At 46.9% G+C, this 13638-nt stretch overlaps 1 protein-coding gene across 2 annotated transcripts in view; it reads left to right on the top strand.

Moving 5' to 3' along the window:
* LCMT2 (leucine carboxyl methyltransferase 2) overlaps nt 1-13638 on the top strand; it is a 67233-nt gene that overhangs the window by 28906 nt on the left and 24689 nt on the right. The gene's annotated exons all lie outside the window — the stretch shown is intronic.

Here is a 13638-nt window from a genome sequence, read left to right as displayed (position 1 = left end):
TTCCCAACAGTCTCTCAGGGGTACCCAGAATAACTAGGGGGAATCTCAGTCTTCCCCTTCAGTTATTCTGCCCTGTTAGACTCCAGACTGTTCAGAGGGTGAAATTTTTTCCCTTGTATCCATACTTACAGCTTCTTCTTTCAGAAAACAAGTTGACTAGATCACTACCCACCTGGGTTCTTTCTTTGAGGGTTGAGAGAGAGGAATGCATTGAGAGTCTTTGATCATCCCACACAATCACTACTTGCCTTCAAATGCACAAAAATTAGCATTTTCCCATTAAAGTTCTTCATTTGTATTACTCAAGGCTTCTTACTCGTATTTAATTACACTGGTGTATACAATGTAAATGTTTGCTATGACATTCTAACAGGTGAGGCCGTTAGGCTAATGTGAACACCTGACTCTAATTAACCTGCAAAGAGTTAGGTGAGGTCTTTAAACTAATGTGAACACCTGACTCTAAGGCCCCTCTGATACTGTAAAAGAGCTCACTCCGGTCAGGCCGGGGGAAGGAAAAGGGAGCCAGAGGAAAGGAAGTGCGGCTGAAGGGCTGGGTAATGAAGACACCCTCAAACCACTGGAAGGAAAAGGGAGCCCTAAGGTAAGGGTGAAGAAGGCGTTAAGAAAGAGAAGTGGTAGAGCTGGGGGGACGTGGCCCAGGGAAGTGTAGCAGCTCTGGCGGTGAAAGGTTGGCTGCCAACAGTTGCTGCCACTATGGTCCCTGGGCTGGAACCCGGAGTAGAGGGCGGGCCCGGGTTCCCCCCAACCTGCCACTACAGAAGCACCTCTTGGGAGGAGAAGACAGGCCCCTGTCAGGACAGGAGGCTAAACTGTTCTTGAATAAGCCCATAGGGACAACAGAGACTGAGGGAGTTCTCTAACTAACCTCCTTGCTGGCTTAGGGTGAAAAGGGCTCAGTAGACTGTAACCCTGGCCCTAGAATCATAGAATATCAGGGTTGGAAGGGACCTCAGGAGGTCATCTAGTCCAACCCCCTGCTCAAAGCAGGACCAGTCCCCAACTAAATCATCCCAGCCAGGGCTTTGTCAAGCCTGACCTTAAAAACTTCTAAGGAAGGAGATTCCACCACCTCCCTAGGTAACGCATTCCAGTGTTTCACCACCCTCCTAGTGAAAAACCTAAACCTCCCCCACTGCAACTTGAAACCATTACTCCTCGTTCTGTCATCTGCTACCACTGAGAACAGTCTAGAGCCATCCTCTTTGGAACCCCTTTTCAGGTAGTTGAAAGCAGCTATCAAATCCCCCCTCATTCTTCTCTTCCACGGACTAAACAATCCCAGTTCCCTCAGCCTCTCCTCACAAGTCATGTGTTCCAGTCCCCTAATCATTTTTGTTGCCCTCCGCTGGACGTTTTCCAATTCTTCCACCTCTTTCTTGTAGTGTGGGGCCCAAAACTGGACACAGTACTCCACATGTGGCGTCACCAATGTTGAATAGAGGGGAGCGATCACTTCCCTCTATCTTCTGGCAATGCCCCTACTTACACATCCCAAAATGCCATTGGCCTTCTTGGCAACAAGGGCACACTGTTGACTCATATCCAGCTTTTGGTCCACTGTAACCCCTAGGTCCCTTTCTGCAGAACTGCTGCCTATCCATTCGGTCCCTAGTCTGTAGCGGTACATGGGATTCTTCCATCATAAGTGCAGGACTCTGCACTTGTCCTTATTGAACCTCATCAGATTTCTTTTTGGCCCAATCCCCTAGAGAGAAAAGGGCTTTGTGAAGGGTTGCAGTGAGCCTCTGAGGCTATCATAAACCGCCTGGAAGCGCGGGACCCACTGAGACAAAGTAGGAGCTTTGCCACAACTGGCGTCAAGCGTGGGATTAGGGTTTTTCCCCCCCCCCCCACCACAATGGAGGAGGTAGTGCGGGCACTGATACAAGCCACGGTGGCTCAGCAGGAGGCTACCCGTGTCTAGGCAGCCACCCAACAGGAGGCAGTACGGCTGCAGCAAGAGACTAATTGCCTGCTGATGGACCAGGCTGCTCAAGACCGGGCTATGTTGCAGAAACTGGTAAACCAGGTAAAGGCCCTTACAGAGCTGAACCGCGGCCATGATGGGATGCAGATCATATGGGCCATCAATTGGCTGTAGAAAATGACGCAGGAGGATAATGTAGAAGCATACCTCCTAGCCTTTGAGAGGGACCACAGAGCCTGGGGGAGTTCTCTCACCAACCTCCTTGCTGGCTTATGATGAAAAGGGCTCAGTAGACTGTAACCCCAGCCCTAGAGAGAGAAGGGCTCCGTGGAGGGTCACAGTGAGCCTCTGAGGCTAGCATAAACCGCCTGGAAGCGCGGGACCCATGGGGACAAGGTAGGAGCTCTGCCACAATGGTTAAGTCCCAGGAAGACTGCGAAGAGCTACAAAAGGATCTCTCGAAACTAGGTGACTGGGCAACAAAATGGCAGATGTAATTCAATGTTCATAAATGCAAAGTAATGCACATTGGAAAGCATTCCTTACAGTATTAAGCTAAACAGATTGAGCTAGACCAGGGATCTCAAACTCAAATAACTATGAGGGCCACATGAGGGCTAGTACATTGGTCCTAGAGCCGCATCACTGACACCTTTTCATATAAAGGTACAAAAGCCACCCACCCGCCCTGACTCCACCCCTACCATGAGGCCCTGCTTCTTCCCACCTCTTCCCTGCCCCCATTCCAACCTCTTCCCCAAATCCCCACCCCTGCCCCACCTCTTTTCTGCCTCCTCCCCTGTGTTACAAATTACACCTGGTAGGACACGCACACAACTGCTGCGAATTACACCTGGTAGGTCACACACAGTTCGAATCTAGGCTGAGGCACATAAACAAAGTCCACAACTGCAGAGTTTCCAAAAAACACCAAGTTTATTACGCTCAAGCGTGGTGCCCCCCTGCTAGCCAGGAGGGGACTCCGAATAATAAAAATAGAAGTAAATAGAAATAAAGAAATCCCCCCTGTAAAATCAGGATGGTAGATACCTTACAGGGTAATTAGATTCAAAACATAGAGAACCCCTCTAGGCAAAACCTTAAGTTACAAAAAAGATACACAGACAGAAATAGTTATTCTATTCAGCACAGTTCTTTTCCCAGCCATTTAAAGAAATCATAATCTAACACGTACCTAGCTAGATTACTTACTAAAAGTTCTAAGACTCCATTCCTGGTCTATCCCCGGCAAAGACAGAATATAGACAGACACACAGACCCTTTGTTTCTCTCCCTCCTCCCAGCTTTTGAAAGTATCTTGTCTCCTCATTGGTCATTTTGGTCAGGTGCCAGCGAGGTTACCTTTAGCTTCTTAACCCTTTACAGGTGAGAGGAGCTTTCCCCTGGCCAGGAGGGATTTCAAAGGGGTTTACCCTTCCCTTTATATTTATGACAGCAGCCCAGGTTTCAGTGGCCTCTACCTTATCAGTTAGGTAATTTACATTAAAACAAATGCTTTCCGGCTTGCTTTTGGATCCACAGGTTAAAGATTCTTACTTTAGAAAGGGCACAATAAACTTTACCAGACTTTTGATTGCCTTTTACTTTTAACTCCTGCTGTCAAACACACAGCGACCTGAAAAGGAAGACACCACCTTTTGTAGCCCCTTGGAGCCTAATAAGATATTAATTAAGTAGCACTGTATAATTGCATTTCTTTGGAAAAGGGCCCATTTTTTCCAAAATGGCTGCAAAGAAACCAAGAATTCTTTTTTTTTCCAGTATTTCACAAAGTTCAACTGCTTAATTCTTTCCAGCAACTACGGAGTTAACCTCTTACTTTCCTTTCTTAAATCACTTGCTTATTTCCCAAAACGACACCCAATTAACTTAGATTTTACCATTTCAAGTTTTATTCCGGGATTTACGTTTTCCATTTCTGTAATTATTTACTTCTCTTTTTTTACTATGACCTCCAAGTTTCCAACCTGTTTTCCAATCTCTCTATCTGTTGCCTGCCCACTTGGGCCCGATCCTGTTTTTTTCTCTGAACTGTCCCTTCCATGAGCACCAGCTTTGTTTTACTACCAAATTAACAAGGAGGGTGGGCTTCTTAACTAGCTGCCAACCTTCCTGGTCTCTTTTCTTAAATATTCTCACTTACAAGGGCTACCTGAGTCCTCCCCCCCAGGGGGCTTGTCACCTGGACAGAAAGCACAGCTAATTGGCAAGCAAGGAGGTGACGGGCATAAGTCAGAAAGCCAAAGGTAAGCCGGAGGAGGGGCAGAAGCGGGCATAGCACAGAGTGGGGCTGGAGACCCCTGAGATGAATAAGAAAAGGAGGAGGAAAGAGGACGTCCTTTCGCATGCGCATAAGCCCAGTTGTCCCATACATACCAATAATCCATCTGGGCTGGAGCTTTGTTTTCCAGCTCTTTCCTAAGTGCTGTTAATTTTTCCCCAACAAAGGAACCATCCGGTAGCCAGTCAAAAGGTGTTTGAGTTGTTAGTGCTGGCCACTCAACCTCGCACAAGATTACAGCTTTTTTTTTTTTTCTAACCCATGGGTACCAGAAATATTTCCCCAATTCTCGAGAATTTCAGCCAAAGGGGTCCCCTTACTTACACTCTGCCCAGAACCCATAATAGGCTACCAAAAGGACACCAAATGTACCACCTTATCGCCTAAGCGACGGCTCACACACCCCCCTCCTCGGAGTTCTCAAAGGTGAACTCACCCTGTGCCGAGGAGGAGTGTAGTCTCGCTTGTTGAGGCGAGCCTAGAGTCCCTTCGTGGTCGCCAAAACTGTTACGAATTACACCTGGTAGGACACGCACACAAATGCTACGAATTACACCTGGTAGGACACGCAAACAAATGCTACGAATTACACCTGGTAGGACACGCACAGTTCGAATCTAGGCTGAGGCACATAAACAAAGTCCACAACTGCAGAGTTTCCAAAAAACACCAAGTTTATTACGCTCAAGCGTGGTGCCCCCCTGCTAGCCAGGAGGGGACCCCGAATATAGATTATACAAAGGTTATATACTTTTTAGCAAAGCATGTTGCCCTCCTGCATCGGAAACCTTAGCCAATAAACAAACCCTTTTCTTATCTACCACCTATCCCAGCTTGGTGCATTCCTCATGCTAAACCAGTATGTTAATTACACAGCATGGTCCTAAAGCCATGCGTCAGTAACTTTTATTATCAGGATGGGAAGCCTCACATCAAAGGCCAGGAGATAGGGAGTTAGAGACTGACAAAAAACAGATACTGGGACTCAAGGCAGGCTGGAGACAAGGAGGAGGATTTTCACAGGGATGCAGTGTCTAAGGAACACTCCTCCTGGTGCATGATGTGCTTGCTTTTAGACAATGGTGGGCCCCAAACCAAAATGGAGTCACGTGCTAACTTTTCCTTAACACCTGAGCGCGCGGCTCCCTCCTCCCCCCTGGAAAGCGCTAAGTGCCACCAAACAGCTGTTTGGTGGCAGGAGGTGCCTGGGGGTAGGCAGAGGAGTGGGGATGTGGCACACTGGGGGAGGAAAAGGGGGGCGGTGGGGGAGGGGAGCTTGGCGGCTGCAGGAAATAAATCCAGAGACGCGGGGAGCTTGGTGGGCCACAGCAAATAACTCCGCGGGCCGTGTATTTGAGACCCCTGAGCTAGAGTCTACCAAAAAGAAGGTTAAGAGGTGACTTGATTACAGTTTGAGTACCTACACAGGAAACAAATATTTAATAATGGGCTTTTCAATCTAGCAGAGAAAAATGCAATATGATTCAATGGCTGGAAGTTGAAACTTGACAAATTCAGACAGTTAAGAAGGCATACATTTTTAAGGGTGCAAGTTGTTAATCATTGGAATAATTTACCAGGGTCATGGTGGATTCTCCATCACTGACAATTTTTAAATCAAGCTTGGCTGTTTTTCTAAAAGATCTACTCTAGGAATTATTTGGGGGAAAGTTCTCTGGCTTGTGCTATCTAGGTTATCAGACTAGATCACAATGGTCCCTTTTGACCTTTTAATCTATGAAAGTCTTTAGAGCAGTTTGGGGTTGCTTTTGCACACAGGGAAAAACTTTAAAAAGCACCAAGAGGTTTTTAAAAGGCTGGGGTTTTTCTACAAAAACTTGTTACAGTATCTTCATTTCATTCCTTTGTTTAAGGAATGAGGTCTGGGGGATATGCAGTGCCAGTTCTAATTCTGTTATTGCAGGCAGGGGCATATTGCTTCAGCTACGACCAGTCCTTTGTCAAAAGATTGCTGTGCCTCACAGTGACTTAGAATAAAAAAGGTTCCTGGCCCAAGTCCATAAAGGCGCTGGCATTAGAAAAACTGTCATTGGTTCAGGAAAATGCATTCATTTTAACATATTATGATGCATCTAAAGGAGGGGTGGCCAACCTGAGCCTGACAAGGAGCCAGAATTTATCAATGTACATTGCCAAAGAGCCACAGTAATATGTAAAAAGAAAAGGAGTACTTGTGTACACAAGTACTCCTTTTTGCGAATACAGACTAACACGGCTGCTACTCTGAAACCAGTAATATGTAATGATTATATATGTGTGTGTGTGTAGTGTGTGTGTGTGTGTGTGTATATATATATATATATATATATGTATATACATAATCATTATATAAGTTGATAATGTATATTTATTATACATTTATAATGTATAGTTAATGATAATAACAACAACTTAACCTCTAACTTAGTGGGATTTCTGGCAAGCTTTGCTTTAGATAATTCCCTTGAAGTTTGGTTTGTGTTCAGTTGTGCTAATACGCAGCAGTTCTCTTAAGTGGCTGTCTGTCAAAACGGGTCGGTGCTTGGATTTCACATGTCTGAGTGTCGAGAAAGCAGACTCACAAAGACAGGTCGAGGCAAACATCGAAATTAATTTCAGGGCTGCACCTCTGATGTTGGGGTATTTATCCTTTGGAACAGATTTCCAGAATGTAAGGGTCCCCTCTGTCTTCTGAACAGATTTCAATCTGTCATCTTCCAAAAGTTCTATTATTTTCATCTGGGATATTGCTTCATCAGTGACTAAAGGGGGCTTCAGACAATTGGCTTCAGTGTTAAAAGGATCAATCAGAAATCTGATTTGAGGTCTTTTCTGCTGCAAATCTGGGAATCTTTCCTCAAAACTGTCCTTAAGATCTTTAATCACGCTCGCATACCTAGTTGTGCTCAGTTTTAGGCATTCTCCTGCATCTTTTGATCTGGCTTGAAGTTGTGACATTGAGGGAAAGTGTGTCAGCTCTCCCTCAAGCATTTGTCTGTGAAACAACTGCGGTTTGTTCATGAACGCAAATACGCCTTGCACTAGATCAGACAGCAATCGGAATTTTTTATTGTAAGTTTACGTTTAGTTTATCCAAATGCACCAAATGCGAAGTCTAGAACCCCCCTTGGATTTGTAAACTTGTGTTGTATTCTGTGCTTCTCCTCCATAAACAATTTTACTGGTTCCAGAAGCTTGAAAAAACGGGAAATAACTTTACCTCTCGAGAGCCATCGAACTGCACAGTGAAATGGCAAATTGGCAGGGGAGTTGTCTTCATCCAGTTCTTCAATTAGATTTTGAAATAGTCTGTGATTGAGTGCATTTGAGAGAATGAATTTCACAATGTGTAAGACAGGTTTCATGATGTGATCAAATTTGAGATTTTTAGATACCAATTGCTCCCAATGTATAATACAGTGAAATGTCCAAAATTCGGGAAAGCTCTTGTCTGACTTACAAAGCCCTACTAATCCATTCGCAGATCCCCATATGGACAGAGCCCTGTCCGTTGCAATGGCAGTGAGTTTCTGTAAAGACAAGTGGCTGTTCGCAACTAACAACATCAGCGCCTCCCTTAGGGTATGTCCACGCTACGAAATTAGGTCAATTTTATAGAAGTTGGGTTTTTAGAAATCGTTTTTATATAGTTGATTGTGTGTGTCCCCACACAAAATGCTCTTAAGTGCATTAACTCAGCGGACTGCTTCCACAGTACTGAGGCTAGCGTCGACTTTCAGAGCGTTGCACTGTGGGTAGCTATCCCACAGTTCCTGCAGTCTCCGCCGCCCACTGGAATTCTGGGTTGAGATCCCAATGCCTAATGGGGCAAAAACATTGTCGTGGGTGGTTCTGGGTACATGTCGTCAGGCCCTCCCTCCGTGAAAGCAATGGCAGACAATCGTTTCACCCCTTTTTTCCTGAGTTACCTGTGCAGACGCCATACCACAGCAAGCATGGAGCCCACTCAGCTCACTGTCACCATATGTCTCCTGGGTGCTGGCAGACGTGGCACTGCATTGCTAGAAGAAGAAGCAGCTCATTGCCTTGTGGCAGCAGACAGTGCAATAGGCCTGATAACCATCGTCATCATGTCCGAGGTGCTCTTGGCCACCTCGGTAAGGTTGGTCAGGAGCGCCTGGGCAGACATGGGTGCAGGGACTAAAATAGGAGCGACTCGACTGGGACATTCTCTTGAGTCCTACCGGCAGTCATATTGCACCGTCTTCTGGCGAGCAGCCAGGAGATGAGGATGGCTAGCAGTCCTACTGCACCGTCTGCTGCCAGCCAAAGAAATAGACCAGATTTGTTTTGTATTCATTTGCTCCCCTCTCTCTCATAGAATCATAGAATATCAGGGTTGGAAGGGACCTCAGGAGGTCATCTAGTCCAACCCCCTGCTCAAAGCAGGACCAGTCCCCAACTAAATCATCCCAGCCAGGGCTTTGTCAAGCCTGACCTTAAAAACTTCTAAGGAAGGAGATTCCACCACCTCCCTAGGTAACGCATTCCAGTGTTTCACCACCCTCCTAGTGAAAAAGCTTTTCCTAATATCCAACCTAAACCTCCCCCACTGCAACTTGAGACCATTACCCCTTGTTCTGTCATCTGCTACCACTGAGAACAGTCTAGAGCCATCCTCTTTGGAACCCCCTTTCAGGTAGTTGAAAGCAGCTATCAAATCCCCCTCATTCTTCTCTTCCGTAGACTAAACAATCCCAGTTCCCTCAGCCTCTCCTCATAAGTCATGTGTTCCAGTCCCCTAATAATTTTTGTTGCCCTCCGCTGGACTCTTTCCAATTTTTCCACCTCCTTCTTGTAGTGTAGGGCCCAAAACTGGACACAGTACTCCAGATGAGGCCTCACCAATGTCGAACAGAGGGGAACAATCACGTCCCTCGATCTGCTGGCAGTGCCCCTACTTATACATCCCAAAATGCCGTTGGCCTTCTTGGCAACAAGGGCACACTGTTGACTCATATCCAGCTTCTCGTCCACTGTAACCCCTAGGTCCTTTTCTGCAGAACTGCTGCCGAGCCATTCGGTCCCTAGTTTGTAGTGGTGCATGGGATTCTTCCGTCCTAAGTGCAGGACTCTGCACTTGTCCTTGTTGAACCTCATCAGATTTCTTTTGGCCCAATCCTCTAATTTGTCTAGGGCCCTCTGTATCCTATCCCTACCCTCCAGCGTATCTACCTCTCCTCCCAGTTTATTGTCATCTGGAAACTTGCTGAGGGTGCAATCCACACCATCCTCCAGATCATTTATGAAGATATTGAACAAAATTGGCCCCAGGACCTACCCTTGGGGCACTTCACTTGATACCAGCCGCCAACTAGACATGGAGCCATTGATCACTACCCGTTGAGCCCGACAATCTAGCCAACTTTCTATCCACCTTATAGTTTCCCTCCCTCCCTCTGTGAAATCAATGGCTGACAATAGTTTTGGTGAGGTCTGTCAGGGGCACCTTGAAATTTGGAGTGGACAAATCTACTGTGGGGGCTGCTGTGATGCAAGTAGCCAACGCAATCAAACATCTGCTGATATCGAGGGTAGTGAGTCTGGGAAATGAGCAGGTCATAGTGGATGACTTAGCTGCAATGGAATTCCCTAACTGTGGTGGGGCCATAGACGGAACCCATATCCCTATCTTGGCCCCGGAGCACCAAGCCAGCGAGTACATAAACCACAAGGGGTACTTTTCAATAGTGCTGCAAGCACTGGTGGATCACAAGGGACATTTCACCAACATCAGCGTGGGATGGCCAGGAAAGGTACATAATGCTTGCATCTTCAGGAACTCTGGTCTGTTTCAAAAGCTGCAGGAAGGGACTTTCTTCCCAGACCAGAAAATAACCATTGGGGATGTTGAAATGCCTATAAGAAAAGGAGTACTTGTGGCACCTTTTAGAGACTAACAAATTTATTTGCGCATAAGCTTTTGTGAGCTACAGCTTTATCCTTGGGGACCCAGCCTACCCCTTAATGCCATGGCTCATGAAGCCGTACACAGGCAGCCTGGACGGTAGTCAGGAGCTGTTCAACTACAGGCTGAGCAAGTGCAGAATGGTGGTAGAATGTGCATTTGGACGTTTAAAAGCGCGCTGGTGCAGTTTACTGACTCGCTTAGACCTCAGCAAAACCAATATTCCCATTGTTATTACCGCTTGCTGTGCGCTCAGTAAGAGGAAGACGTTTATGGCGGGGTGGGAGGTTGAGGTAAATAGCCTAGCTGCTGGTTACGCGCAGCCAGACACCAGGGCGGTTAGAAGAGCACAGGAGGGCGCAGTGTGCATCAAAGAAGCTTTGAAAACCAGTTTCATGACTGGCCAAGCTACGGTGTGACAGTTCTGTTTGTTTCTCCTTGATGAAACCCCCACCTCCCCTTGGTTCACTCTACTTCCCTGTAAGCTAACCACCCTCCTCTCCCCCCTTCAATCACTGCTTGCAGAGGCAATAAAGTCATTGTTGCTTCACATTCATGCATTCTTTATTAATTCATCGCACAAATAGGGGGATAACTGCCAAGGTAGCCCGGGAGGGGTGGTGGAGGAGGGAAGCACCGGGTGGGGTGGTGGAGGCAAGGACAAGGCCACACAGCACTTCAAAACTTTAAAACTTATTGAATGCCAGCCTTCTGTTGCTCTGGGGTGGAGTGGCTGGGTGGCTGGAAGCCCCCCCCCACCGCGTTCTTGGGCATCTGGGTGAGGAGGCTATGGAACCTGGGGAGGAGGGCAGTTGGTTACACAGGGTCTGTAGCGGTGATCTGTGCTCCAGCTGCCTTTCCTGCAGCTCAGCCATACACTGGAGCATGTTAGTTTGATCCTCCAGCAGCCTCAGCATTGAATCCTGCCTCCTCTCATCACGCTGCTGCCACCTATCAGCTTCAGTCCTCTCTTCAGCCCGCCACCTCTCCTCCCGATCATTTTGTGCTTTCCTGCACTCTGACATTGTCTGCCTCCACACATTCGTCTGTGCTCTGTCAGTGTGGGAGGAGAGCATGAGGTCAGAGAACATTTCATTGCGAGTGCTTTTTTTTCGCCTTCTAATCTTTGCTAGCCTCGGGGAAGGAGAAGATCCTGTGATCCTTGAAACACATGCAGCTGGTGGAGAAAAAAAAAAGGGACAGTGGTATTTAAAAAGACACATTTTATAGAACAATGGGTACACTCTTTCATGGTAAACCTTGCTGTTAACATTACATACATAGCACATGTGCTTTTGTTACAAGGTTGCATTTTGCCTCCCCCCGCCGCGTGGCTAACCCCTCCCTCCTCCCCATGGCTAACAGCGGGGAACATTTCTGTTCAGCCACAGGCAAACAGCCCAGCAGGAACAGGCACCTCTGAATGTCCCCTTAAGAAAAGCACCTTGTTTCAACCAGGTGACCATGAATGATATCACTCTCCTGAGGATAACACAGAGAGATAAAGAACGGATGTTGTTTGAACGCCAGCAAACATACGCTGGAGTGCTTTGTTCTGCAATGATTCCCGACTACGTGCTACTGGCTTGGCGTGCTAAAGTGTCCTACCATGGTGGACGGAAAAATGCTGCCCTCCCCGGAAATCTTTTGCAAAGGCTTTGGGAATACATCTAGGAGAGCTTTATGGAGATGTCCCTGGAGGATTTCCACTCTATCCCAAGACACGTTAACAGACTTTTCCAGTAGCTGTACTGGCCGCGAATGCCAGGGCAAATTAATCATTAAACATGCTTGCTTTTAAGTCATGTATACTATTTAAAAAGGTACACTCACCAGAGGTCCCTTCTCAGCGTGGCGGGTCCGGGAGGCAGGCTTGGGTGGGTTCGGGGGGTACTGGCTCCAGGTCCAGGGTGAGAAACAGTTCCTGGCTGTCAGGAAAACCAGTTTCTCCGCTTGCTTGCTGTGAGCTATCTACAACCTCATCAACATCATCTTCCTTGTCCCCAGAACCTGCTTCCATGTTGCCTCCCTCTCCATTGACGGAGTCAAAGCACACGGTTGGGGTAGTGGTGGCTGAACCCCCTAAAATGGCATGCAGCTCATCACAGAAGTGGCATGTTTGGGGCTCTGACCCGGAGCGGCCGTTTGCCTCTCTGGTTTTCTGATAGGCTTGCTTCAGCTCCTTAAGTTTCACTTGTCACTGTTTCGGGTCTCTGTTATGGCCTCTGTCCTTCGTGCCCTGGGAGATTTTGACAAATGTTTTGGCATTTCGAAAACTGGAATGGAGTTCTGATAGCACGGATTCCTCTCCTCTCCCCGTACAGCGATCAGATCCTGTACCTCCCGTTCGGTCCATGCTGGAGCTCTTCTGCGATTCTGGGACTCCATTATGGTCACCTCTGCTGATGAGCTCTGCCCTCACTGCAGCTTGCAACACTGGCCAAACAGGAAATGAGATTCAAAAGTTCACTGGCCTTTTCCTGTCTACCTGGCCAGTGCATCTGAGTTGAGAGTGCTGTCCAGAGCGGTCACAATGGAGCACTCTGGGATAGCTCCCGGAGGCCAATACCATCAAATTGCATCCACGCTACCCCAAATTTGACCCGACAAGGCCGATTTCAGTGCTTATCCCCTTGTCGGGGGTGGAGTAAAGAAATCGATTTTAAGAGCCCATTAAGTCAAAAAAAAGGGCTTTGTCGTGTGGATGGGTGCAGAGTTAAATCGATTTAACGCTGCTAAATTCGACCTTAACTCCTAGTGTCGACTAGGGCTTAGATCTCGTCCATGAGTTCTGTCCTTTAGTGACACAATATTGACGAGTTCTTCCCTTACAACACAATCGTCAGACACAGTGCAGACAAATACCAATAATAAGGTTAATCCGATGCATGGCACAACTTATCCAAAGCGATGCTCAAATACTCACACTGCTGAAGTTGCAAGTGCAGTTGAGATGTGATGTCACTGTTCAGTTCAGAGATTCTGCGTTCTGTTGTGTGGCGTGAAAGCTGCAGGCTAGACATTTTCTTCTGTTGATTCTTGTTCTCTGGTGACAAGATTGAAATCACATCAGTGAGGCACATTTTTATAAGCTCTCCTTCAGAGTAGAGCTTTTTCGCATGGGCTATGTGCCAGGCCACATAATAGGGGGCTAACATTACAGTTTGCGATCGGCTGGCAAATCTGGTTAACAACTGGTCTCCTACATCTGTTTGTTTTTTCAAAGTTTTCAGTTTTAAAGTGCGGAGTTCAGAACCTTGTGGGAATTCTTGATCCATATGTGCATGGCTAGAAGTGAAATGATGCTGCAAGTTTGAAGATTTGAACTGAGAGATATGTCTGGCAAAGAAGACACATGGCCTTACCATTACGTTCATCGAAAAAGTACTTATTCTCCCATTCCTGTTGGAAGCCTTGATTTTTCATCTGTGTATTTTATTTTCTGTTTGCACTTGC

The sequence above is a fragment of the Lepidochelys olivacea genome, assembly GCF_965140295.1.
Source record: "Lepidochelys olivacea isolate rLepOli2 genome assembly, chromosome: 1".
Lineage (NCBI taxonomy): Eukaryota > Metazoa > Chordata > Testudines > Cheloniidae > Lepidochelys > Lepidochelys olivacea.
Note: the sequence above shows the minus strand (reverse complement) of the source record. Positions and strands in the feature narration are given on the sequence as shown.